Source organism: Dermacentor andersoni, chromosome 6 (assembly GCF_023375885.2).
Source record: "Dermacentor andersoni chromosome 6, qqDerAnde1_hic_scaffold, whole genome shotgun sequence".
NCBI lineage: Eukaryota > Metazoa > Arthropoda > Arachnida > Ixodida > Ixodidae > Dermacentor > Dermacentor andersoni.
In genome coordinates, this window is record NC_092819.1 from 13,206,091 (window position 1) to 13,232,520 (window position 26,430).

General features: G+C 46.4%; 1 long non-coding RNA gene and 1 pseudogene across 2 annotated transcripts in view; both read left to right on the forward strand.

The window, feature by feature from the left end:
* The window catches only part of LOC140218933 (uncharacterized), a 263,727-nt gene that overhangs the window by 236,731 nt on the left and 566 nt on the right, over nucleotides 1-26,430 (forward strand). The window lies entirely within an intron of this gene.
* Nucleotides 11,351-15,376, forward strand: LOC126521531 (uncharacterized; annotated as a pseudogene).

Genomic DNA, 26,430 nt, shown 5'->3' on the forward strand with positions numbered 1-26,430 from the left:
TGTGAATGATACTTACTATCCACAGCTTCCAATGTATGGAAGTTTCTGTCTGCTTCTATTCTCTGTCCGTGTCACTTCGTGCGGCGCTCCTGAGAGCTACCGCTTCGATGCTGCGGCAGGTGTGCCCTGCAGCCCTCAGACGGAGAAGTCCGCCGCAAAACCCTTGCGAAGCCTGCTTTTGCCACTGCGGGTCTCTAACTCTGCATCGGTAACTGACATCACACATTCATTACCAGAGCTCGAGACCATTTCCCATCCACAGCACTCGGCGACGTGGCCTCTAAACTCGCCATCGGTTGGGCTCATGAAGGCGCCTGCTCACCGGGTGACGCCGCCGGCTCAATCTAAGCTTGTGGGAAATGCCGTCGAACGCATCGGGTTCTACAAATTTAGTCACCGGCTTCTCAGCGTTTAGACAGCTTAGAAGCGATGCCACCAATTGGTTTTGTTGCGCAATCTGTTCTTGCTATAGCTGAAGAGCTTTCAAAACGAGGCTCACCCGGTCCGTCGAAGACCGTGATCCAGAGTCCCTTCGACGCATAGGTTGAAGAACTAATTCGTCGAAAATAGCCAGACGCAAGTTAACTTTCACAGCACCCTTCCGACGTAGTTCAGCAGTGTCCATGGAAGCCTTTTCTAAAACCAGGTTCACGAGTTCTGCCGAGTTGAGTTCGCGAGGTAGTTCCACCTCTGGTTCATCTTGAGCTTGGTATCTTGAAAAGATGATCTGCTCTGCGAAGGTCTCCTCAACGAAAAATGTCACCTACATGTTGGAGTCGGTTGTCGACTGCGCCAAAATAATGTAGCGTTCCTAGTTAAAGGACACAATAGACGTAAAACATTGCTATGAAACTGGCATTCATCTTGTCTATATTTATTCTAACTTGATTCTCTTCTTCTCCTGTACCCAGGTTCCTGCGCTTATTCATCTTCTATTCGAAGGCTCATACCGCTTCATATATATATATATATATATATATATATATATATATATATATATATATATATATGAATGCAGGGCAGCATAAGGGAAATTAACTGCAGTTCTCAATTGAAATGAAGCAATGATCAAATAAACAGAAATGAAAGTGGATGAAATAACAACTGGCCGCAGGTGGGATACGAACTATCATCTTCGCATTCCGGAGTGTTTATGTTTTTATCTTCAAGAACTAACTCTGGGAGTGTTAGCCAGCGCCACCACTCACGGCCTTGGTGGCGGGTGTGGAACATCCTTCTTGCCGTAGCTTCACGTTTACGTGAACTCTTTGGGTGAAAGCAACTGGTCAATAAATCCAGACATGCTACTTGAAGGCATCAAAGCTCGCCTGATCATTTATTTATTTCAATTAAGAACTTCAGGTAATTTCCCCTATGCTGCACTTGGTGTCATTGTTTGTTGCATTCTTTATGATATGACAAATAAAAATCGGGTCCCTTGGTTTCCTTCCTTCTCTTTCATTACATAGCGAGGGTATCGAATCAGGTAGCTTTGATGCTCCTCTCCTCGGCAAGGAAGGCGCCGGTGGTGTCTGTGTGTATGTATATCAGTGCCTTTCCCTCTGGGCCAGTGGCGGTTAGAATCCGTTGTACTGGCTTCCGTGTACCGAGCAATGGCGGCAAGCGGCGAGAGCGTTCGCTCCTCCTTCTCTTGAGCGAGCGCATTCTTGACTATAGAAATGATGCTCCCGCCAACGGACTGCAGCCTTCAGCACACTCGAGCAAGCTAGAGTGTGTGTCGCTCTCCGCCAGGAAGCCTGCAGAGCTGACCCCTCCGTAACTATGGAATTAAGGCTTCGTTGTTCATCCTTACGCAGCCGCCGCGTCTTCTGCCTCTCCCCCTCGGGACTCGTGAGCCGCGGCAAAGTGCAGTCAGCGGCACGATCGTGAACATCTGGGTGCGCTGTTTGTAACAGCTCGTACGTACCAGCGGTGCGATCCGACAACCACTGGTCAAGCTCCCGACCGTCAGGCCAACGCTACCTCCACGGTCCTGGGGGAACCGTCATTAACACTACTTTCGTATGGAGCTCACGGGTTGAGGCCATGCGGCGCGATAATCTATTTCTTCCTTTTGAGAGTGGAGGTTAGGGTTTGGTTCATTTTTTGTTAACCAACTTGTCTCTCGGTTATTATTCTTTTGTGATATAAACAGTCCATTTCTAAGAGGGATGTTACAACTTCGCTTAATCAACTACCTTCCAGAAACAGTTGTATCGGCACCAGTCAGAGATGCTGCTTACGCTCGCAATGTGTACGCTGCACAAGGAACCCCGCCGGATTGGATGTCTTTATTGGACGCTTGCACGTGTCTACCGTACTTCTGAATGTGTTTTCAGTCACATTAAATTTCTGTAGCGCTTTGCTTTTCTGACGGTGCTATATATATATATATATATATATATGGTATAATCGCAACATCACAGTGACATTGACGAAGACAATTTGCATGGAATGTCCATACGATGGCTGTCGCAATAAACTTGCACTACTCAAATAACGCTATTCACAAGTAACTGAATGTGTACTGTTCACAAGAAAATTCCCCAAGGCTTTCAAAGCTTCTCTTTGATTATAGGGACAAGACCAGGGCTTGAATGGTTTCTTTACATATAATGGATGCCTATCTAAGACGCCAAGACGATCATGCTCCCAATGTTCATTAAATTGGGAACATTCCATAACAATATGTTGTTATTGAAGAAGCTACCCCGGTGCTGGCGCCAACGCACGCAGTTGCAAGAGAGGTCCTTCCCTGATACGACATCGAAAACGGGGTGTTTGCGGCACTTCAAGTCGCATGCACTGTATGAAGTGTGTCTGAAGTGCGTTCAATATTGCAGTTCGGTGAGAAGCACAGCGAAGGGTTGTTATATGCTGTACGAAAAGAGACGGTTTTTTCCGTTCATCGAACCACATCATCTTTGACAAATTATGCCTCAGTCCCTGAAGTGCTGTTTTGGCGTCCAATGCAGGAAATTGTATTGGTGTAAGTATGCGCCGCAGTAGTCATGCTGTGCGATACTTAATTCGCCGTTATTCTAACTTGGTTTGGGATTCATTGCTAATGAATCTGATTATCGGAACAAGAGGCAACGGTCAATATTTTCTTGACTTCATAGCAAAGCGAGCAGTTGTCCCCTTGAAGAAAGCATTGCGTTAGTGTCTCCAGAGAGACTTTGAAGTCAGAGAAGATTGCTATATTCCTGGTGCGTTTGCTTTATTGCTTTATTCCATCGAAGAAAGGCCTCACAATACCTCAAGCGTATAAGTCGCCAGAGAACTAACCTTTAATGAGCGCTTGAGAAGTTAACCTAGCCAAACGATTTTCGTGCTACTTCAGAAAAAGAGACGACACAAAGATGAAAAGCAGGAACGCTAAGCACAATGAAAAATCCAGTTTGCTTCCAAGCACTAGTTGACGGGGGAGGGGGAGGTTGAAAGATAAGTTGACACTAGCGAGGGACACGCACCATAGAGAAAGAAAAAAAAATTAAAGGGCCGACACTAAGCAGTAACTGGTATCAGCAAAGATGTATTGGTTTTGTTTTAGGTGTTATGGGGGCCGTCAAGCTGCTTTTATGCAGCTTTTTTACCGTGATACGCAACCACAAGTACACATTTATTATGTACCATGTGGTTAAATAAACTCAAGCTCAAACGTCACGTCCTAGTTATAACTCGAACCACCAGCTGATGCGAGCACCACAAAAAATAAATGTAACATCAAGTCTACAGTCAATGTTTTATTCGTTTATTTCCTTGCGGGGGAAACAGATAAGCTTCCCATGTATAATAACTTGAGCTTTTTGCGAATAAACAATTTGCGACCTCTTCTGATGTCACCAAGCGACAAGCCAAAGCCACGCCATTGAAGCAAGGCCAGCTTCACATGTGAGCGTTCGCAGTGCTTTTTTTTCTTTTTTTTTTTGCTGTAGTTCGTGCAAACTCTGGTCTCTTGGCATGTTTTTGCGTCCCTGCTATTATTCGACTCGGCCCTCCTGCGGTGTTTGACAACGGCAAAGTGAGAATTCTTTTTTTTTTTGCCAGAGTACACTGCACTTAACGAAACTTAAGCGCATGGCAAGCTGGCAGTCTTGGCCGCGTAACGTAGATAGGGAAAGGCAAGTTGGCCTGTTATTTTTGCCTTGACTGAATGTTAGGGAAACAAGTTAGTGATGTTTTGTACTGCACACAAAAATATATAACTTGTTTCGGTACTCTAGTCATTAGTTATTGGTGAGAAAAGTTATGCTCAACTTGAAAATAAACGGACAAACGTGTCGCAATCTCCACGAGCGATTGTTAGGAGTGATAACACGGTAGCGCGTAGCTGGCACCGGCAAATATTCTGGCAAACGAAAACGCGTAGGAGCTCAAAAAGGAGGAACTTTTGTCTTTCCGTCTGTTGCACAACTGAAAACGCGCTTCGCACCCGCGCATTTTCTTTTTTTTTGCAGCGAAGTTGTCTATGGCTAGAATCTGGAAAGAAATGAGACCGAGATGTTGACAAAAACAAATCATCATGTGAACTGATCCTGGTCATAGTGAAGAAAGGGTCCAAGCTCAATGGCACATGTCCCTGCAGGCTCGAGGACCTGTCGCGCCCTTGAACTACCCTTGTCACACGTGGGACCCAATGAGGTCCCAGACACAAGGGTAAGAACAGATGTTTCTGAAAAGAAAAATTTTTGTACAACTTTTTCAGCAAGGTTTGTTAAAGAAATCTCGGCGCCAATCGCGCAAACGCGCTAATGCCGCAGTCAGCGCGTTCGCCATCGTCGTCTTCCACAGCTGGCTCCGTTGCCACTCGTCATTCCAGCGTAGAATTTTTCTCTTTTGCAGTCGTAATGGGGAGGCCGCGTTTACGGGGGTATGTGACATTGCTTAAGGGGGCATGAGCTATTCATTTTCTTACCTGACGGACACATGTAATAACAGAGGTGATAAGCGAATGTGTGTGCGTATCTATATCGCCACGATGACCACAGATTAGGACAATAAATATGTTCGCTCCTTTGTTCAATATTCAGGGTCACCTCTGTGTCGAGCACTAAACAGCTTCGCTGATCATCCATTTTCGCAGAGTGGAATGGCTGATGAATTATTTTTTTGAGTGGACGTAGAAGTATTTGGGAGCGTCTGGCTGACGGCGGTCTGTCTGACGTGCCCTGAAGCATTGGCTTCTGTACGTAGCCTTTCATCCCGGACGCCGAAGCCAAATATTGCGTCGCAAAAAAAAAAAAAACAAGAACAAATTGCGTCACGCGTAAACAATTCGTGTATTTGTGCTTCTAAGGGCCAGTGAAGAGGGTCAAAGAATGGGGAATATTTGGAAGTTAGATGTCATTGTCGTAGAATATGTATTGTATTGCTTTTAATTTTTTTATTTACAGGATACTGCCGGCCTTAGTTTGAGGCCTTGGGCAGGAGTGGACAGTGTGATATACATGCGTACAAAAACTGCACAGCAAAAATCATTACATTGCAATATACATATTCCCTGATGCGCACGAGCCGTACAGAACGTCCCAACGAAAAAGCTTTAAAAAATTTGAATATATTTTAAAATACGGATATTCGCTGAACTGCGCGAGCTGTGCAGAGCATATTGATAACAACGCGATATTGATAACACGTAGTCGCATTCCTACTGGTGTGCTGAAAGACATCGCTCATGCTCGGTTGGTTGAGCAGCAAAAATCTATGAATAATAATGACAAGCAAGCGAAAGAAGCACTTGGGTATAATGTAAATCAAAAAAAAAAAAAAAAAAAGAAAAATGAAATTTATACATACATATACATATATATACATATGCATGCACATACATATAATATCACGTCTAAATACTATTCAGCATGTTGCAGAATGATTGGATGGTCGGGCATTCCACCGTACTGGCAGAGAGCTCATTCCACTCACCTATCGTCCGAGGAAAAAACGTGTTTTTAAATGCGTTTGTTCTGCAAGGAAATTCCTTAATTTTTTTCGGATGATTAGATCGTGTTGCACGCCTGGAAACTAAAGTAATATACATATCCTTATCTACCCCCAGCATATCATGATAAAGTAGATACATATATTTCAGTCGGTCTCTATATCGCCTAAATTTTAATGTTTCCAGGTTAGTTTTGTTAATAAGAAAAGTCGCAGATACGTGCCAGCTATAACTGTTAAATACGAATCTAACAGATTTTCTTTGAATGTTTTCCAATTGTATAATGTTCTTCTGGGTGTACGGTTCCCATACTACCGAGGCGTACTCAAGAATTGGTCTAATATACGTTTTGTACGCTAAAAGATGGATTTCTTGTGTGGACTGTCGTGACGACCTTCTCAAGTAACGAAGTTGGCGCATTGCCTTTTTTTTGTAATATGAGAAACGTGTTCGTTCCATCTAAGGTCGGATGAAATTACGCGGCCTAAGTATTTGTAGCTCCAAACTGTAGATAGACTATTACCGATGAAACTGTAAGAAAATTTTAAGGGGTGGCGTTTTTGTGTTACTGACATAGCAACCGTTTTCTTTGCATTAATATTCATTTGCCATGTGACGCACCACGCTTCTACCTTGGCTAGTGAAGAATTCAAACAGACCTGATCATTTACGCTATTAACTTCTTGATATAGTATACAGTTGTCTGCAAATAATAGTTTTTTCACGTTTACTCCTTTTATTAAGTCATTGACACACAGAAAGAAACGAGGCCCAAGGACGGACCCTTGCGGAATGCCCGACCGAACCGGTGTTGATCCAGAACGCGCGCCATCGATGAAGATACTTTGCCGCTTTAACGACAGATATGCAGAATTGCATGAAATAAAAAAATGATTTTTAAGTAGTGTTTGCAGTTTTAACAGCAGCTTAGTGTGAGACACACGGTCGAATGCTTTTTCGAAATATATGAATATTATATCAGTTTGGCCCTGTCTGTCTAGAACTGCTCCGAGTTCGTGGATAGTTTCGAGTAGCTGTGTTGTTGCAGAGAGTCCCTTCCGAAACCCATGCTGCGTGGAATCAATTATATTGTTGTCATTCAGGAAGACCGAAATATGCTTAAATATAACATGCTCAAGTGTTTTTGCACATGTGTGTAACAATGAATTTCGGTCTATACGAAGTGATAAGCAACCTGTTTTCTGATTTGGGTATTGGGGTAACCTTTGCGTACTTCAGTCATCCGGAACTTCTGCACACGATAAAGACTTGCTAAATAGGATGCACAGATATTTCGAACACCACTCGGCATATTTCACGAGAAAAGCAGTAGGTATGCTATCCATTCCAGGCCATTTTTTTTGTATTCAAATTTAACAAGACAGATAAAATGCCTTCTTTGGTCACTGAGATATTTGCACTTGGCGGGCAATCAACTGGAAGGTAATAGCTTGGTTTGCCACCGTCATCATCCATAATTAAATACCGAACAGAAAAATTGATTGAAAGATTTTGCTGCCAAACTTTTATCAGTTACGGTTTCCCAGTCGATGCAGAAACTGGACAAGAGCTGCTTTTTCGAAGAAAAATGATGCCAGAACTTTGCCGGGGAAGGCAGCAGAAAATTCTTCAAAGACACACTTTGATAGTATTACTTTGCTTTTCTAATGCTTGCCTTTAGTTGCAGACGTATGTTGGAAAGATTACTGGCGTTGCCCTCTGTGGTATACTGATGGTGCTGTTTTCTTATTCGTGTGGCCTTCCGTTCCAGCTGCACTATCTACTTTGTAATCCATGGGCGTGTGCGCTGTTGAATGCTTAGTCTCATTGGAACGAAGCCCCTGACGCATTTTAGGACTAGGTTCCTAAAGAAGCACCACAGCTCGTTCACGCAGCACGTGCCCGATTCAGAAAGAAGTATGAAATCAGCCAGCGACCTACACATGGCGTCCAATATGTCAACGTCCTTAGCGCGGCAAAAGTTTGGAACGAGGCATCTTCTTTTGTTGGTTTCAGCCGGACGGCCAAGTTGAACTGTTAAAGATATCATTTTGTAATCAGATATTCCGTCAAAAATATGTACTTCGGGATCACGACTGAGCACTGCATTGCTTACAAGGAATAGATCTAAAATTGAAGCTGTATCATCCTGACTGCGCGTTGGCTCTTTTACTAAATGAGCTAAATCATGGAATACTACGAAGTCAACAAAAGGTTCAGCAGCACTAGAAAGCGGCTCAGGATAATCGGCACTCCAATCGATTAAAGGCATATTGAAGTCGCCACCCAAGAGGACATTACCAGAATAGCTTCTGCTAGAACAAAGGAATTCGTTAAGCTCGAGAAAAAAGTTACCTTGAGTAGGGAGACGGTAGAAGCCTCCTACGATTACATTGTGCCCATCCAAGTATACTTTAATGAGGACGCACTCAGTTGCATGTATGTCAGGTAACGTAGACACGAGTAGTGACTGTTGATAAATAATTGCAACGCCACCACCGCGCGAACTTCTATCTTTACGATGAATTCCATAACCTGGTGGTGTTACTTCCTCGTCGGAGATATCGGTGTGAAGCCAAGTTTCCGTGATTATAAGAATATGCGGCTTGTGTGTTAAAATAATACTTTCAATATCATCAGATTTATTAACGATGCAACGTGCATTAAGGTTGATGAAACGGAGGGGCTTTTGGGCATCGGTTTGTATTCATTGTGACTGGTGTCTTTCTTCAGTTTGTCTTCCTGTGGTAATCCTTCTGTCACTTGCACCATCCCATCGGAATAGCTCGCCATTAATCCTAATTTTGTCGTACACTAGTTGGACTTCCCCCCAGCAGCTCTAATTTCGAAGTCGCTATCCCAGAGTTTCTTTCTTTTCAGTCTTGTGGGTGCTGAGAAGTCTTTCGAGGCCAAAATATCTTTATTTTTCAGTTTGAAACAATTCTGTAGTACGGCCATTCTTTCGCGGTGGTCGAAAAGCTTGATTATGACTGGTCGTGGTCTAGTCCCGTGTCTGCGCCCAATCCTGAGAAGTCGTTCAGACGAAGAAACTTGCAGGCCGAGAACGCTCTTAAACACGCCCTCTAACACAGCTTGCTTCAGATCATCATGAGTTTCGGCAGCTGTTTCTTTGACCCCAAAAACCAGACGGTGGTTCCTCCTGGAACGATCTTCTAGATCGACAAATTTGTCCTGCAACCTCTGCACACTTTTCTCGAGGCCAAAGACTTTTTTGCTGACTTCTTTCATAGCCATTGCCGACTCCTCAGCCACCTTTAGTTTCATTTCAATTTCATCTAACCGTTTTTCTATTTTCTTCTGACCATTGAGTAGTTCGATCAACAGTTCATCAGTCGTAGGCCCAGGTCCAGGATTGGGCTCTACGTCCCCAGAAAGCATTAGAAAAGAGAAGACAAAATCCTGAACAACCAAACAGAGCGTACAAAGGCTGCGTGGGCACGTCAGCTGGATAAAACACATATCAATGAATTTAACAGTAGAAGCTTTGCTACTGACCTGCATGTAAAAAAGCAACGGGTTGGTCATGTTGACTGGCGGCCAGCCGACGAGCCCACTGGAAGGTGCTGGTGGAGGCTGGCTTATATGCGCTCTTGATGATGTCGATGCTCCTGGACGCGTTGACGCCCAGTGATCGTCATGGTGTGGCAGTACGTACGCACAGTCTCCATAGGAAGCTGCCGTAGTGATGACTAAGGACGCTGAATCTTGCAACCCGCTGGCCGCTGTCGTACCGAACAGGAAAAACTGCATGTAAAAAAGAAGGAAGGAAGGAAGGAAGGAAGGAAGGAAGGAAGGAAGGAAGGAAGGAAGGAAGGAAGGAAGGAAGGAAAACAAGAGGTTAAAGGCAGGGAGGTTAGCCAGATTAAGTGTCCGGTAGGCTACTCTGCGCAGGGGAATGGGGTAAGGGCAGAACGGATAACAAAAGAAGACTAAGAAAAAAAGAACACATCAGTTCGCATATTCTATAGCTTTTCAATGAGTCCCATTTCTCTTAAATAGCACACTCGCGCTTTTAAAACGGTTCGTGCCGACGTCGACTGGACCAGAGTCCAAGAATTCTGGCTTCTGTAATCACACAGAAGCTGTGCTCTCGTCTCTTTGCACCCGCAAAGCTTCACAATCTGGACTTATGGCCATTCCGATGAGGTAGGAGTACACATTGGTAAAAGCTACTTCAAGCCATAGACTATAAGTGAGAGTTATCTCCCGTCGTAGTAAGCCATGTGGAAGGCGGAGCTTCAGATCTGGATCCAGGGAATAAAGGCACTGGTTTTTAGAGTCTGCCGAATTCCACTGGGCCAACGTAAGCTTGCGAGCAAGCGCACGGAGCTCTCCGGCTGCGTCTGTTCTTGACGTCAGAATAGCGGCGCAGTCGGTACTGGTATGTGAAGATAGAGCGGCTGCGTCTGCTCGCTCGTTTCCAAGGGCACCACAATGACTTGGCAATCATGTAAATACGGTGTAATCTCCTTTTTCAACTGCCGGATGGTAAATTTCTCCTGTGTACGTGAGAGGTGCTTGGGATGCGTCAATGTTTTCTGCAGGATGTTCTTAAAAGCAAATATCATTCGTTAGTAATCTCGTCCGTTCAGCACTTTCGCATGTTCCGCCTTTTCACGTAGGTTTAAATACGCGTTTTCCAACAATGTGACACGCACAAAGCGCTCGGAACGAGCATATTTATGGAGAAAACAAGCATTTCTTTATTCGACAAGGCATATGACGTCCATTTTGTGGAATTGCCCGTTGCACAGCGGACAGCTTTGATGGTGGCCTGTAAATTTGCACATCTTACTAAATAATAATAGTAAAAAAAATCATTCCGCCCCTAAACAGCACGCGGTTGAACAGTATGTTAGCGGAATCGGAAGCGAAGGCTGGCAACATAGGAGGAGAGAGATGGTGGCCGCAAAGGAATGCAGTTGTCACGCTGTTGTGAACTCTTTTTTTTCTTTTATTTATCTATTAAAGAGCGCCCCTCTTTAATAATCTGTGTGTCTGCGAAGAAATTCCTAACATCTCAGAAGTGGGATACACCGAAACCTTCGTGGTGAAGCGATCCTGGAAGCCGATGTCGTGGGATTGCGCCGACGGTGATGCTCGCTGACTTTTCAACGGACGCTGCGTTGGCGCTGTCTTCGTGAGGTACTGACCGTAAAAGGTACCCTTTGTGTTGCCTTGAAAAATGTGCGTGCGGACGCTCTATGTGACGTCTACGAGACGCAGCGGTACCGTCTTCGTGAGGTACCGACATCGAAAACGTGAGTCTTTGTGCTGCCTCAGAAACGAGTGTGCGGACGCGCTGTGTGTAAACGTCGTAAGCCTAGACACTCAGCTGGAGGCGAAAAGCTGTGTGTACGCCTAGGGAGACGCTAGACAACCCCGAAGATGGCAGACGGCGGCGGAACTCACGAAATCCAAATGATACAAGTTCTGCTGGAGCAAAACCGGCCGTTCCTGGAGCCCCTCGAGAGGAAATTCAGTAAAACTTCAGTAACTACTCCGTGTCTCGAGATGAAGCCTGAAGCGTTCCACATTATACCGGACCTGAATAAAGCTATCCACGATTTCGACGGTGAGGGCTCATCCCACGAAGCTGGGGCGTGGCTGAGGAGTATCGATTCCATGGCGGTCCTGCACGGCTGGCCGGATAGGTTCAGACTAGAAAACGCAAGGCTTAACATGAAGGGACCTGCTCGATTTTGCCTTCAGGCCCGTGTCGATGACCTCACTATGTGGGAGGACTTCAAGGTTGCCTTCAAAAATACATTTGTGGGCCAGACAAGCAAGGCCTAAAAGTGGAAGCAAATGCAGGAAAGAGTCCAGATGAGGAGAGAGTCCATCACGGCATACTTCCTCGAAAAGACCTTGTTATGCAAGGGATTGGGCCTCGGTATGCAATATACCAAGGAGCAAGTTTGGGTGGGGCTGCGGTTTAGAGACGCATGCATATCCATGACGGCAAATGATCACAAGGACGAGGATGAATTGCTGGCAGACTTGCGAAGACTGGAGCGAATAAGCGAAGCTAGAGTGCAGAAGTCACCAGGGATCAAGCCACAATGTGGTGATCCAGGTGCCACGACACCTCGTGCCAAGCCTCCGACCTCAATATCTTGGACTGCCGCCCGTCCCCCTGAGCAAGTGATCACAAATGCATGTGTCACAGGCCAAGCAAGTGGTGGGGGACCACCGAAGAAAATGCCAGAACCGCCCAAGCGTGATCAAGCGGAGCGAAAATGCTACAGCTGCGGAAGGTATGGGCACATAGCGAGAGACTGTCCAAAAACCAACCCTGTTGGTAGCTTCGAGGTGAATGACAATCCAACAAGTCACAGTGGTCCATCAAACTTCCTGAAAACTGCGACCATCAGTGGAACTCACCAGCTCTCGGTGATGATTGACCCGGAAAGTTCAGACTGTATATTGCGCCATCCAGCGGCTGCAAGGTGCAGCCTACAAGTTGTGTGCAGGGCCCAAGACATGTATGGGTTTGGGAACACAGGCACATATACAGTTCGGTCTATCGGGACCTCGTAGGTGTACATACAAATCGATGACGTGGTATTCCGCAAGGTCAAGGTGATTGTCGTCAACAGCGGTGCCTTGCCCGTGGACATGCTGGTTGGTAGAACCTGTACGGAACAAGACCACATTGCATACCTACGGGAGATGAACTCAGGATTGGCTACCGAGATGATCTTCCATTTCTTTAACATCGACCCTGTCCCGGTGAAGCCCTCCATGGAACTACTTCGTGTCAAGGAAACCATTGTGCTGCCGAAAAGAACTGTGTGTTGGGTGACAGTGGAGACCGGTAAGAGTGAAGAAAATCTGATCTTACCTAGTGGGCCTGGTAAGGGAATGCTACTTCACATCGAACACGGACGGGTTGAGATACCCAAGTTGAACGACAAGGATGAAGACCAACAGCTGACCAAGGGAAGTTTGTTGGCTCACGCTGAACTGCTTTCAGGGAGTGAAGAGTTAATCCCCGTGAGACCTGTGCCTCAGCCGAAGCCCATTGATCGTTGCAGGCTGAATGTCGAGAAAGACGTCAATGAACAACAAGTGGATGCGCTGCTGAAGATGCTGAATGAATACAGGGACTGCTTTGCACTGAACTGGTCAGAGTTGGGGTGCTGTAACCAACTGGAAATGGCTACCACAGAGTATTCCGGTAGTACTCCAGTCAGCTGCAAATCGTACACGACTAATGCAGACGAAAGACAAGCAATTCAAGAAATTGTTAGAGTGGAAAGCGACTGGCATCGTAACCGAAACATCCTCGCCATACGCTAGTCCAGTGATACTCGTGAAAAAGAAAAATGGAGAAAGTCGTCTAGTCATAGACTATCGACGGCTAAATAGCCAGACGGTGCCGGAACACTTTCCCTTGCCAAACATTGATGACCAGCTGCAACGACTGTCCGGAGCACAAATGTACTGTGTGTTAGACTGCGCAAACGGATACCTTCAGCTTCCAATGAGTGAGGAATCGGAGGCCAAAACTGCATTCATCACGCCTTATAAGACCGGACAGTTTGAACCTATGGTGTTCGGGTTGAGAAACGGTCCTGCTGTATTTCAACGTCTAATGAACAAGGTCGTCGGATCTCTGCGCAACACGGTAGTATTATGTTACGTGGACGACTTGCTGAATCCAGCAAAGGACTGGGAAGACTTGCTGGTTCGGCTCAAACAAGTACTGGATGCTCTGCGATCTGCTGGTCTAACCCTAAAGCTATCCAAGCGTGAGTTTGGAAGTGACGAACACGACTACTTAGGTTTCAAGATTGTGAAAGGCTACCTGCAGCCAGGTGAAGTGAAGCAACAACCTTTATTTGACGCTAGCACGCCAACTGATGTTCACAGTGTCAAGAGATTTCTGGACCTGACAGGATTTTTCAGACGGTTCATTCCCCATTATGCTCTGAAGGCAGAACCACTTCTCTGACTAAGAAAGACACAAAGTTTATTTGGGGAGTGGAGCAACAGGAAGCTTTCGACCAGCTCCGAAGAGAACTGACAGAGCCTCCGGTTCTGAAGTTGTATGACCCTTCAGCTCCAATAGAACTCCACACAGACGCAAGCAAACATGGACTTGCGGGAATGATCCTTCAACAACTTGAGTCAGGACGCTGGCACTTGGTGTTTTGTTTCAGTAAACGCCTCACTGAGGCTGAGAAGAACTACAATGCGGGAAAACTGGAGCTTATGGCAATAGGATGGACCATGGAAATACTTTGGAAATACGTTTGTGAGAAGTTCCAAGAAAAACCAGTGGATCTTGGTGTTGGTGGACAATCTGACGAAGTTTGTACGTCTCTACCCCGTGCGAGACACGACAACGACAAATGTACTACACTCTTAGGCAAAGTTACACCCTTTGGCGTGTATCTTACCACAGAACAATAATCGTCATCTGCCTTGCTAGCGTTTCCGTTCTTGAAAACGCCGCGCCCACTACTTTCCTGTCGGGAATGTATGTCATGCTGATAACGCGCATGCCGTTCGTTACTGGAAAGTACCGGGCTCGCCACGTTAAAGAAAGGAAATGCGGACAAGACAGATGACGATAACTTTGTGTGGCAAAAGGGTGTAATTTTGCTTAAGAGTGTACGGTGCATGCAGAGTCTTATAACCCAGTTCGGACTACCGGAGCGCATCATCTCAGGCCGTGGTTCCTGTTTCACGTCCCGCGGCTTCGAAGCCTTCTGTCACGAAAATGGTGTGGCTCACACACGGAACTCTGCTCACCATCCAAGGGCTAACGGTCAGGTGGAGCGTGCGAATCGAACTATGGTAGCATGTATTATGGCTACAATCAAGGACGCGACTCACAAGGACTGGGATCAGAACATCAAGAAGTTAGAGAGCTACCTAAACACTGCATGGAATGCCTCAACAGGCACTAGCCCTTTCAGGATTCTGCATCGATATAAACCAAATACGCAGGACGGTGTCCTCAGATGACTAAACACGAAGAATAACGAGTGCGTATGTCCGGAGCAACTTCAAAAGATGGTTCAAAAGGGCATAGTGAGCCCGCAAGAAAAGTCGAAGCAGTACTACGACAAGCATCACTTCACAGCGGACAAGCTGAGCATTGGAGACATAGTGGTCATGCGCTGCGTTCCAGAGCACACCGGCGCCCCAACAAAAACCCAGAAGTAGTTCAGAGGTCCATTGACGGTGATTAAAATACTCCCAGCGGACACCTACAGAGTGACCGAGATGAACGGAAAGAAAAGGGTCTACTCGACTACCGTCCACATCAGCCAACTGAAGAGATGGGGTGGAAGATGCCAAAAACTGCCCAACCAATCAAGCACCGACGAGGAAGACAGCGTACCGAGACGTAGCACGCGTGTGTCCAAAAGCCCTTTGTATCTTCAGGACTATACCGTGTAAACTGAGGACAGTTCGCTGTCAGAATGGCCGAGTGTTAGCGGAATCGGAAGCGGAGGCTGGCAACATAGGAGGAGAGAGGTGGCAGCCGCGATGGAAGACAGTCATCACGCTGTTGTAAACTCCTTTTATGCGAAGCATACTAGCCGCACAACCACGCTCTTGCTTGCTGCGCCGCGCGCGGCCGCGTAGCTACCATATGACGCCATAACAGCTGCAAAAGCGGAGGCTCAACTCGTGCGCTCGCTTGCGGCCGCGTAGCTACATAGCCGGGACTCAGCTCGTGCGCTCGCCTGCGGTCGCACAGCCGGTGCTGCGGCCTAACTCCCGTTCCTCCCGCTAGGGCACTGGCGTCATAACAGCTGTATAAAAGAGCGGCGCGCTCTCGTCGAGGCCAGTTGTATAGCGCGATGGCGGGAAAGGAAAGGGCCGCTCGTCAGACCGCAAAGCGCAAGTTACAAAGAGCCACGGAAACGGCCGAAGAACGAGAAGTTCGGCTTGCCAAGCGACGTGCACAGTACGCGGCTAAACAGCAGCGTTCCTCCACAGAGTCCGAGGTAAAGGATGAAGTTGCGAGTGTATCTGGGAGTACTTCTACTCTAGTGTGATTCGCATCCTGGGCTTAACCTTAGCTAAGCCACAGCCATTTTTTTCTTTTATTTATGTATTAAAGAGCACCCCTCCTTAATAAGCTGAGCGTCTGCGAAGAAATTCCTAACAAGTAGAAGCAAAAACAGAAAGGCCGTGCCCTTAGAGCATTAAAGCGCCGATGACAGAAGTCGGTCATAACACGTATCAGCTAGCATTAAAACATCACGCGCCTAAAACCGAAAGTGTCGCCCACTCCAGTCGCTTGGTATGCTGCAGTCGATTAGGCCGCTGGGCTCTATGGCTGTGTCCAGTATTTTTTTTTTATTTCTCTACGGACACATAGAGCACACGCACACGATCGCAGCGCACAATGGCAGCGTAGGATCCCGCAGAGCAATGTGATCACCAATAAATTCTAACACCTTTTGTGCAGGTTTGTTGTCCTTAAGAAATGTAGCAGTGCCTTCGTCGCCCTCTGTTGCGATGGCTTTAAATGTCGGAATTGCAAAACGGTTTGCTGTGAGTGTGGTTTGTGATCGGCACGAGCTAGCGAAGTGACGAGCGATTGTCCCTGTTCGCTGTATTGAAGACTGCCACACGGAACGTGTTAAAGGTCCCCTCGCGGCTATTGTCGGCACTTCAAATGTGTAAGGGTATAACCCCTACAAAGACATGCTACGTCTGGCAGAGAGAGAGAGAGCAAGAAATAAGGAAAGACAGGGAGGGTAACCAGAAGGATGTCCGGTTTGCAACCCTCCGCAGCGCAAAGGGGATGAAGGATTGAGAGAAGAAATGAAGTAGTTCACTCGCACCCTAGTATGCTAGGGTGTATACAAGCTACTTTATAGGTCTGATGATTTTAGAAAAGTGGTGAGAACCCGCGTAGCTTTCTGGGTTGATGCTGGACGACACCAAGCACCCAGAATCTTTGTCTCTGTAAAATATCTACCATCCAATTGGGTGAGTGCTCTCCCAAGATGCTGAAGTTGGGCTCAAAGCGGGCGCAGAGGCAAAGGAGGAGCTCAATGGTCCCCTCACTCTTACAGGGATTGCATAGAGGAGAATCAGCTATTCCAATGAAGAAGGAGTACGATTTTCTGAAAGCTACACCCAGTCGTAGCCGGTACGGTAGGGTAGTGCCACACCGGGAGAGGTTTCATGGCAATTGCAGTTAAAGTGCCAGATCCAGCATGCACAAACGACTATTGCAATGCTCCGGTGTCTTGAAAGAGCGAGCTTGATGTCTCGAGCAAGTCGGCGAAGCTCCCTGGCTACGTCCGTTCTTAATAGTGGTATGATCATTGTCTGGGCGTTTTCATAGGCTGATCTGGGAGCTTCTTCAGGTAGTTGCTGAAATTGTCGCCATGACCAGGTAGCCACTTTAAAGTAACATCACATCTTTTCCAACAGTGCCATTGTGGATTTAATTTATGCTTGAAATCAGCAGTTCATCGTTCTCATGACGTATAGTACCGCCTGCAGACTTCGAAGGGCCACTGTAGAATCACAGAACATTGTCCGTTCGCATGGCGAATCTCTTTCAATATATTCAATAATTTCTGATTCGGTGCACAGGGTCACACGCGATGTTCGGTATTTAGCTTTGACCACACGGGCCAGAGGAACGACAGCGGCTGTTGAATGACAGCCGTTGACGTCCGTGTAGATGTGCACGTGGTCCGCATACAATTTGTGCAATAGCGATAGAATAAGCTGTTTTAAAACTGTTGACGACATCTGAACCTTCTTTTTAATCCCTGGTATTTAGGCATACTTGAGGCTTCTGCATATACCACAACGGAGATGGAGACCTTGCAGCTGTTGCGAAGCTCTTTTAAAGGGATGGCTGGTGATTAAAACTTGTTCTTGAATATGTAGTTTGAGGTTTCTTCACAAGCAAGCAAGCGAGATGGTAGTGAAGGATCCTGGAAGAAGGCTAAGGCTCTAAGTGTCCCAGTTCAAGTCAAGACATGGTGCTCTCTGGCAATAACAGTCGCTGCAGTGGTTGAAGCGTTTCGAGGTTGAACTGAACATGTGCGAAGAGCTTGTCCTTGTATGCTCTGAAGAAGGTTGCGTTTTCAACTATTAGGCATGACAAATAGGCTGTATCGTAAAAAGTTCTATGTAGTACTCTGTACAGTTCAAGCATGGATCTCATGGATGTGTCCCTTTCTTCCCTCCGATAAATCTGAGCAGGCGCGCAATGGAACTTAGCTTCTTCGTTAAGGGGACATTGTGGGGACTCCGGGAAAGATCTCGGTCCATTGTGACGCCTAGAAAGCGATGATATTTGATATATACCACCCGTTGATTGACAGTTTGTACCATTCCATTGACTTGCGAATAAATACAATTAACGCGAACTTTTTTACAGAAGTAGTTTGCCTTGAGTGTGGAGATATGATGACGTCAGGGCTACTTCCTCTTGGAGACTGACGCACACCTGGGGACGCGTCACGGCAGCTGTCCAAACTCAGATGTCATCAGCGTACATAGAGAGGTTGACTGTCTTCTGTAGAGCTTCAGCAAGACCGATGATTGCAAGGTTCAATAGAGTAGGGCTAAGAACTTCATCAGGCGGGACTCCACAGCAGTTGTAGTGGTCCACAGCTCGACCGTTCGCAGTTTTCCTCAAGATATATCTCCGGTACGAGTAGGTCTGTACCTAGAGAGATATTCGGCCACCGAGCCAATAGCCTCCTGAGTGTTTATAATGGTTCCGTGACCGGCATTATCAGCGCCTTTGACGCCAAAGAATAGGACCTTTGATATGCGCTTCAGGTTCTTTTGCTGTTGTATGGATGGGACAACGTCAGTGATGTCAATATAGGAGAGGCCCCGGTCAAAATTCTTCCAGGCGTTGATGTGCTCATTATAACGTTCTCGAAACCATTTGAGACGTGTGAGAATCATCATTTCTATCATTTTCCCAACACGACTGTAAAGTGCGATTGGTCAATATGATGTCAAATCACGGGGGGACTTCCCACGCTTTAGAAGCAGGATTAATCGGCTGAATTCCCATCGTTCCGGAACGATACCGTAATTCTAAGACTTATCGCAGCGATGGAGCAACTCACTTCGTGAATCTAATCCTAAGTGGCAAATAACAGCGTATGTAACACCATCCGGTCCTGGCAACGATGATTGCCTGAAAATAGCCAGAGCAGCATTAAGTTTCTCGATGGAAAAAGAAAAAGTCCATTTTAGGAACGCGCGACTATGGACGGCGATTTGGGCATCATCACTCACGGCGATCACATCACCGGCAATCTGTGCGCACAAGCCTTTTGCCACGGCTACCTGCATCCTGTCTTGGTGGAGGACCAATGCATCGATGGGTCGTTGTTACTGTGGAGAAAAACGAAGGCCACGCACCGTCCTCCAAATAATTGCAGAGAGAGAGAGAGAGAGAGAGAGAGAGAGAGAGAGAAGTCATACGGGAAAGGGAGGGAGGTTAACCAGGCTGAGCACGTTAAGCTAATCTGTACTGGGGAACGGGGAAATGGGACTGAAAGATGAGAAAGATACGAAAGGAACTGGTACGGGAGGACGACAATCGCAGCAGGTTAATCGCAGGGGATCGCGCACGTAATGTGGAAAATATCAGTTCGGCTCCCCTCTGCGACAAGTCATTCCGTCCAGTTTCTTCTAGCTTTGACTTCATATTTTTGCGTTTCATAAAAAAATAAGAGATAATTGTCTCGCATGCTTTACCGGGCTTAACTATGTGTTGGCTTCGCCTAATTGTAAATAGTGGGTAATTGCCAATCAAAGGTGGTCCATGAGATCACTGCCTCACTAATAAATTACGAAGCGCGTTAACGGCACGCCTGTGCTTATCGGGGGATGAAGACGGCTAGGATGCTTCGCTATTTGGACGGCCTGAAACAAAAAATTCGTGCTGTCACTGGCTGATGTACATAAATATTAAAAAAATGAAATAAGGACTGTACACCCCTTTCATTTCTGAACAACAACAACAACAACGACGACGACAACAACAACAAAAGAAGGGCTCTAATGAAAACCGGAAGTGCTAGACAAACGAAATGCCTGTCATGATACTCCATACAGTTAAGATTAAAGATCACAAATGAGAAAAATATTCACTAAAGATAAGAAGAAGTGCTACAATGGGCAACGAATTTGTAATTGCGGGACAGTCGGCTTTGCCGTAGCCTACCTTTCCATGCTTTCACATTTAAGTATATATATATATATATATATATATATATATATATATATATATATATAATTCAATGAGAAGTTCTGTAGGTCCGGTGCATAGATAGTTTTAGAAACGAAGGTGCACACTTACGAAAATTGCATCTTTAATGTTTTTAACGTTTCGGCCATGGCACGGCCTTTCTAAAACTATATATATATATATATACACACATATATATATATATATATATATATATATATATATATATATAATACACCCCAGACCAATGTGCGTCACACCTTTCAAAGGACAGACACCTTTGAAATGAAGACAAGCCCAGCAGGCACGAGAACGATCCGGGGTATCCTCGGCACTACTGAATGATTGGTCTTCGGCATTCGTGTTTAAATACAAGTGGAATTGTTAACGCAAACTTAGTGAAAAGGTCACTGACTGGTTGTTTTAGTTCCGACTAACTGCGCAAACCACCACCGCCGGCATAACAAAGCAGGTCTTTTAAAGAGCTTGCTAAGGGCTAATTGATGAAAAGTACTTGGAACCGATACGCACAAAGAAGAAAAACGGTATGACAGGCAAATTACGTGAATTCCTTGTGCCCACTTGGGCACACCTTTGAGCTGAAATCGAGGCCACAGTTGGTTTACGGTGGCCTTGGCAGAGCAGGAGCATTCTACCTCGGTTTCGTTTTTCGCTTCTCCAGGCTTTCTTCGTCCTTGAAAGCGTTAGTGATATGCAACGCATTCACGCCACATTTAACATTGTCTCACATTTTACACAACACATGCTAAAGAAAGAAGCTGCATTGAGCAAGGCTACATCCGGTTGTAGCTAACACCATCTACTGCCCCCTCCTTCTACTGCTCCTCCCGCGTCGACTTCTGCCAACAGGGTACGCATTTCGGCATCGGCGGCAGGCAAAGGTGATCGCTCGCCAGCCGTCTCGCGATTCTCCTCTCGCGTCCGAGAGAGAGAGAGAAAGCAAGGACTGGAAAGGCAGGGAGGTCAACCAGAAGAGTATCCGGTTTGCTACCCTACACTGGGGGTGGTGGAAAGGGGAATAGCAAAAGGAGAAAGGGAGAGAGTGAGCACTGAGTACGTGTGGGCGGGACACTATGCACAGGGACACTATAAACGGTCTCTTAAACCGGTGTTCCTCAAGTATTGCAGTAATGCACGATTCGCTTTTCGTGCCAGCGACGGGTGGGGCCACGGTCCGAGTATCTTTGACTCGGTGAAAGGTCGTAAGTCTAGTCGGTGCAAAGTTTCCCGCAGAGGGAGGCGCTGTACATCGTAGCGGGGGCAGGTACACAATAGGTGCTCGATGGTCTCCTCGCACCCACAGGAATCGCACATCGGGCTCTCGGCCATTCCCAAACGAAAGGAATATGAGTTTGTGAACGCTACTCCCAGCCACAAGCGGTACAGCAAGGTTGCTTCACCGCGGGAAAGGCTAGATGGCACTTGTAGCCGTAGCGTGGGGTCCAGTTTATATAATCGGCAGTTGAAGGCACCTGAACTCCAGAGATCTTGCGACTTTTTGCGTGCATGTAGGCGAAGTTTCCTGGCAGCGTCCGACCTCGCCAAAGGTACTGAACGCGTCTGGGTATCTTCGTGGGCAGACCGGGCAGCCTTGTCTGCTAGGTTGTTGCCGACAATGCCACAGTGAGCAGGAATCCATTGAAATGTAATGGTGTGCCCTCTTTCCAGAGCATGGTGGTGCACTTCCCTGATGTTAGATATCACCTGCTCGTATATTCTGTGACGTAATGCAGACTTGATGCTGTGAAGGGCTGCCTTAGAGTCACAAAATACGACCCATTTCTCTGTTGGCTCTTCGGTGACGTACATCATAGCGGCATGGAGAGCTGCAAGTTCTGCCGATGTTGATGTAGTCGTGTGCGACAATTTGAATTTAACTGTAACGTTCTTGGCTGGAACGACGAATGCGGCAGTTGAGCTGGCACGTGAGGTCGAACCATCGGTATATATATGTATGTGGTCATGATACGTCTGGTGTAGTAATAGGAGCGTAAGTGGCTTCAGAGCCGGCGATGGATGATTGGACTTTTTTGTAATTCCAGGAATATCAAAGTTCACTTGAGGCTGTCGTAGGCACCACAGAGGAGATGAAGGCTTTGTCGCCGGTGTAAAAGATGATGGTATGCACTCTTGATGAGCGCTAATCACTCGTGAAAAGGTCGCTTGAGGTCTTTCGGCTGGTAGGGAGGTCAAATGATGGTCGGGCATCCTTGACAGATGGCGAATGTGCGCTCTGAGAGAGTCGAACAATACGTGTGTCTGGATCATATGGTCCCCAGCGATGGCAATTGTTGCTGCTGTTGACGTGCACCGAGGCAGCCCTAAACACGTGCGTAGGGCTTGACCTTGTATGCTCTCCAAGGCGCGAAAGTTCGTCTTGCATGCATTTGACAACACTGGTAGACTGTAACGTAGGAGTCCGAGAAACAGTACCCTGTAGAGCTGCATCATAGAACGGACTGGTGTACCCCAGTTTTTGCCGCAGAGAAATTTAAAGACCTGAGCAATGGCAACCAATTTCTTCTTTCTGGGTGTAATCATTGACCGCAACCTCTCGTGGAGCCCTCACTGCGTCTATCTCGCGTCCGATGCGACGCGCCAGCCATGTATACGAATTCGCTCAAGGCGTCTTTCTTTCTTTTTTTCCATCCGTCGTTAAATTTAACGGTGGTATCTCCTTTCCGAGAACTTTGTCTCGGTTGTTATGAATTTGATGCGGTATGTACGGTGCAGTTCATTCGGATATGTCATTTTGACCACCGAATCATGGCAGCGAGCACATTTTAGTGAAAGCTAGTCAGTGACACGTAGCTCTTACGAGCAAGAAGCGTTGTGAATTCGTTGCCTCATAAGTTGGAAGGATTACGAGATGGGACATGTATACTGTCACTTCCATTGGAAACGTTGCCTGAAAGTAGGCAATTAAGCCCGGCTGAGTATACAGCCATATACCTCGTCCTTCATGTTACGCCGTTTAGCGCTTCTTGTCACGAAATAACCAAGTCCTTCTCAGTCTTGTTCAGTTGGCTGTTTTCCCTTGCCATTAATTATGGCCTAGAACTCCGACACTCCGAAGTTGTCGGAGGCATCGTGTACTCAACGTGACAAATCGTAAATGTGAAAAGAAACTTATGGAATGCAGTTGTTGCATTATACATTCGTGACCTATCGTTTCACCGCTAGAGCTGCATTGTTTTACCTTTTTATCTGTGCTGTGCTCTTGGGGACTACCGAAGATGAGCTGGGCTGTACTCGTCGTCCCTGTCCCGTTGGAAGGCTGACATTCTGCGTGTCACGTATTGCTTAGAATCTACGGGAGGCAAGGGCCGGACGTAGTGTTGAATGACAGGAACTGAACAAAAACGAACAAACAAAACAAACAGAAAAGAAGCAAGTAAAAAGAAAAGGAAACAAAACAAAACGTGCCATGTCGGGGGCGACCGACAGGCAGCCGGAGTAAACAAAGCGGGATGTCGCCAGACCACCCTGAGACACCCTTGCGGCTGCTTCTGAGCGGCCGCTTTGGCGAAGCAGCTTGCGAGGGAGCAACAGGGTACATGAGTGGAGCGTAAGCTGCGCTTGTGCAAGAAACGAAGGATGTAAGAAGGCAAAGATGGGGAAAAAGCAAAAACAGAAAGGGAAAGGAAAGATGACGAGGGAATGGGGGAGGGATGGTTGCAGTGGGGTGGTGAAGGGAAAGAGCATCGGCAGCAGTTTGAGCGTCTTAGTCCGGCAAACCAAATTACAGAAACGCCTTTGTTTGACTCAATTAAGTGGGACGCCTCTTCGTCTTTTGTCCGTCCTTCTTTTTTTCTAACGCAGGCCTTTCGCAAAGGTTACTCTCTCTTTGTCACCCCTCTTCCAAGGGGCCCTTCACCTTCTCTCCTTTTGTACTCAACCTGTTTTTAGCTACGACCACCGTCTGACTTTTATCGCGGGCTTTTCTTTATTCTGCTTAACCTTTAAGCTATCGTATACACTGCATTTGAGTGTTCTCTGGTGCCGGCTACGCTGACCTCCTCGCTGGTTAGTTCTTCCAATTTAACATGGTCTGTAGCTTTAAGCGGAGGCGGCATTCTGGATGCTAAATACGTTCTGAAAGAAGGCACAGATGAAAGATTGCAGAGAACAAGGGGGAACGCTAACAGGCAATTCGAATAACAGGCGCTTGGTAACAAGTCCGGGAGACTATGCTGACTTTGAGAGTACTCGTTACGATTCGTTGTAGCTGCCCGCTTTTTATCCTTTGGGCTTGGAGCCTTGTCTTTATTTTGGCACGTTTGTTCATTATTAAAGCAACTCCAATTTGATTGTCCAACGCTTATGTCCTGGGTTGTCGTCAAGCAGAGCTAGTTGGGACAAACAAGCTGCGTCACTGTAGTGTTTGATGCTTGCTCTCATTTTTGTCTATTGCTTGCTACTTGTTTTGCAAAAGGGAGGCAATAAAACAATGCATGATGCCGCATGCTTTGCGTGCGTGAAACAAAGGACCTATTGCCAAGTTTAGCAAGATCAATGTTTCTGCTGGTTTGTAATGATTGATCTGTCACTTTTGCAGCGTACAGAAGACAGGGGACCGAAAAAGGAAAGACGACGACTTGACACCGTTGCACTTGCCTCTAGAGTTTACTTGAGCGTGAACTTTACTATATGACCCAAAAGCAGAATACCTGCATGACTTAAGAGGTTCCGGTTTTCATTGGAAGACCACGCAACAAAAGCAATCGGAAATCTAAACAACGCAACCGACAGCGCCCTTCGTTCAGCGTGAATGACATTTTACCGTTTTTGAACTGCATTGAAAGGTTGGCTTATGCACGCGTCGCTCATTCTTGCTATTTAAAACGTTCCATTTATTTTTCTGGTAATTTGGTCATGATGTTTAGAGAAAATTATGGTGTCATCAAACAACGGCTTAGATCCGCAAGTTAAGCAATATTGCGCTGTATAATAATGACTGTAGCCCTTAAGCTTACCCTTGTGCTACACTGTTAGATGCATGGACCGTTTTCGCCTGTGTTTCGTGTTAGCGGCAGTGAGCAAACGGCAGCACGGGGACACTGTGCAACTGACGTTTTGTGCTTCATCTTGATTTATTTGTTATGTCACGTAGTTCTAAGTCGGACATTGCTGGGCGACGTAAGATGAAGCTCGAAAGTTTGGGAGATGACGTGATGGGCAGCGCTCATACGAGACACAAGAACATAAAAGCCTCGTAGCTTACAGAACTGATTGCGAGTATTTGTAGCTAGAGAACCTCCAATAGGCTGCTATCAATTGGTGAGGCGCTGCGGACGAATCGTTTCTTGATTCCTTTCAGTGACGGCCCCTGGTTCAGGAATGCAGGAAGATACCTTGGAAAGCTACCCATATTCCGTTTCTTCAAGAGGGGAGCAGAACATAAGATACTCCTCTACCATATATTCACAAGTTCTTTTTTAACATCGCCCAACAATGCCTCGTGCATAACAGTGGGTGGTTCGGAAACTTACGTTTCTGGAACTTCAGTGTGTGCTATAGTAGAGAGAGAGAGAGAGAGAGAGAGAGAGAGAGAGAGAGAGAGAAAGAAATCTTAATGTGAAACAAGCAGCGACGTCTGCTGGAGAAGCTTGGTCTCGGGCCTTCTACTCTGCGTAGAGGAAAGGGTAAAAGCGGAAGGGATAGAAAACGGAGAGACTGATGATGACGACGACAGTCAGTGAACTACGTATACCATCAGCATAAATAAAACGCGAGCAAAAAAAAGAGAACAAGACGAGTAGGCCTCTCATGTCTAATCACAACGGACTGCGACGTATGGGGTGCTAAGATGGTTTTCAAGCATTCGCGTTTTAGGGCCTGAATTAGTTCATTATTACAAATGAAGGTGAACATAGAATTGAAGGAACGCCTTGAATTTGTTCTCGACTAGTTCTCATTTGAATTCATGCTGACAGTGCAAGTGCGATGTTCATACGTGTTCTGCGCAGAACTCGTCACAATGCACAAACACCTGTCATGCAGTGCTAGAGCCTGGAGGTGGGGCATCTTTTTAAATAGAGCAGTGCTCTTGTTTCTCACAGTGCGCTTGGAGCTTCGTTTCAGTCCCAGGATGTTACGTTCCAAAAGAGGTCTGTCGTCCAAACAAGATTATTTTTACTTAAGTGTCTGGCGTTCTGGGCTATAATCGGATCAGTCGCAGACACTGCAAGATTGTCTCTCGAATCTCACATCTTTAACAGCTGGGGCATGTACG